We start from the raw sequence: 2,902 nt of genomic DNA, 5'->3' as shown, positions 1-2,902 counted from the left end.
AATGTGCTTTCAAGTACGGATCAAATATGTGTTTTGTTGTCTGAAATAATAGGACCCCTGATTGCCATTTGTATTCTTAGCTTTCACCAATAATCTTTTAATCTCTTGGTTCCTGACAGCTCACATTTTTTTTTTTTTTTTCAAATTTTCTCTTTCGTAATCTTCTCTAGATTACTGTTTCTCACATATCATATCTTAAAGGAAGCTGGCATGTAGAGGGAATTCTCTTACATTTGGAAATCCTTTAGTTTAGGTTTTGCATAAGTTACATTAATGTTATTTTTAATGCTGCCAGTCATTTATGCAGCGGATATCTTGCTTTTGACGTCTTTCCTAGTTTTTGATTCTTGTTATTTGTTTTTGTCTCAAATAATCACGTCTCAATTATTCAGTGAAGTAACGTATTTTTCATTTGTGCCGTAGTGAGTTAAGGAATTCTTCCATTATTGTTTGTGTCAGTTTATGTGATTCTTTAAGATCATTAATTATCCAAATGACTATTATATTTCGGTATTGCAATCACGAATTTGATAGTTACTGAAAGGATAGAATATGTACTTACAGCTATATGAATGGTGTCTACTGTGTCTTTGAGTTACCACGAATATATTTTATTTACTGTCTTCTTGTATTCATTTCTTGCTCTCACTTTATTTATAAATGAGACTATTATAACAGTGATTGTTATCTTGTATATGAAACATCCAAATGAATGTCGTAACCATCTATGCATCATCTAGTGGGGCAGGAGACAAGTTTACCTCATCTACTACTGAGAAAAGGCCTTTGGCCTCACTAAATTTTATTACAATGATATATATGTAGTTATATGTTTGTGATTTTAAGTATGAATGATCGTCTGCTGTAGTCTATGTAGGTTTATTATATTTTACGCAAATATAGTCAAATGAAAACAGTTGATCTTCACTAATTTATTGATTAGATTTGTCGGAAATGAATCATTCATTCAAACTCTTTTCTGGAGAACATTAAGTGTTTCCTGGCTCCTACGTAATTCTTGCAAGTGCATCTATAACGATCAATATAAATCAAAATTTTTAATGATAATACTCCGATATAAGTTTTGCAGTAGCACCCTGCGATCCACATATTTTCTGTCAAGACTGATAAGTTCTTCCTTGTTATAGGGAATAATATAAGCACCATTGAGTTAGCATTGAGCAGAGTTTTCACTTACATTTTTCTACACATTTTCATATTAAATTATTGAATTCGTGTTCGAACTTTATTTTTGTTTGTAAACATTCTCAGATATATTTATATGTTAAGTTCTTCCCACGAACAGAAGAGTACAGTATTTTTGAGGTACGTTTCACGCGATATTGGTAGAGTATAGAAATAGGTGGGTGGCACGTCTGCATAATTTTGGTAAAAATCATATTTGTTATGAATGTAATGTAACCATTCCTATCTTTATGGTTCTTATGCTTCAAAGGTGTTTCTTAAGTGATAAAATAGTACTCATGGCTTGGTCTTACAACTCTAGCTCTACATTCACATTTACCATAGACGTCTGCAGGGGAGTTGATGCGTTAAAAATGTAGACATTATTTATGTTTCTTTTTTTGTTTGTTAACATCGATGTGGATTTCAGTAAGAATCCGCGCCATCACTTTTTATAGAAAATCATTCTAAATTATAATCCACTCAGTTGATTTAGAGACAATCAGACGTCACGAGAGTCATACACTTCTAATCTTTTTTGAAGTGTCTAAAGAAAGAAAGTTTTTTTCTTTCTGGGGACCATTAGAACGTAGTGGAGCAATATTCAGTATCCAAGAATTCAAGTTCTGCGTTTTTTTTTTTATTGCCGAATATAAGAAGGACGTGTACTACACACAGGATTTCACCAATGTCCATCGATATATTTCTTTTGTAGTTCACATACATATTTTATGGTGTTCTGTCTAGACACAGCTGGCAGGCTACGATTTTGTTATACGTTTAATATTTAGTGACACCATTCAATATTTCCATGTTTGCAAGTTTGACGTCAGATGTTCCACTTAATGTCAAAACATTTATAGGAAATTTCCAAGTCAACTGTTGAATGTTGCGATCTATGATGAATGTTCAATTACAAGTAAGATCAAAAGAATAGGTTACTGCTTAAAACCATTCTATGATCTGGGTTTCAAATGTTTTATTTATATATCTACTGTCTGATAGGCTGTGAGTTGTTTTTTTCCTGGAAGTTTTAATGACAGAAATTCTATTGGAATTGGTTGATAATACTTTGGTTACTTTTCAAAAGTTCCCGCAGAATTCTGAGTAAAAAATCAGTCGGAATGACGCTACTTCTGTTAGTTGAGTATCTTGTAGAATGATTCAACTGAGGAAAAGCAGTTAAGTAGCTACTTTTGTTCATATCAATGTTGGTAATGAAATCGAATTCCTTATAACGAAGGCACTTTTCTCTATAATCATTCGATGCAACCTCCCTGCGTTCGGTTAAGTGAATAAATCCTTATAGATCGTCTGAATAGTTGTATGATTCACAAAAGATTCATCTCTAACAATAGCGGTAGCATTAGTAGTAGTAGTAGTAGTAGTAGCAGTAGTAGTAGTAGTAGTAGTAGTAGTAGTAGTAGTAGTAGTAGTAGTAGTAGTAGTAGTAGTAGAAGTAGGAGTAGTAGGAGTAGTAGTAGTAGTAAAAACAATAGTATCAGTAGCTAGACAGAATATGAAGGATTTTTTAAGATGTTCACTTCGGAAATTATGAAACACTAGTCTCGAAGGAACTTGGGCAGATTACTTGTCTGTGAATATGTGTGTGTATGTATATATATATATGTGCATATATATGTATATATATATATATATGTATGTATGTATGTATATATATATATATATATATATATCCATATGTATACAAACATAT

This window comes from Octopus bimaculoides, chromosome 12 (genome assembly GCF_001194135.2).
Source record: "Octopus bimaculoides isolate UCB-OBI-ISO-001 chromosome 12, ASM119413v2, whole genome shotgun sequence".
Lineage (NCBI taxonomy): Eukaryota > Metazoa > Mollusca > Cephalopoda > Octopoda > Octopodidae > Octopus > Octopus bimaculoides.
This window is presented reverse-complemented; position numbering follows the sequence as displayed.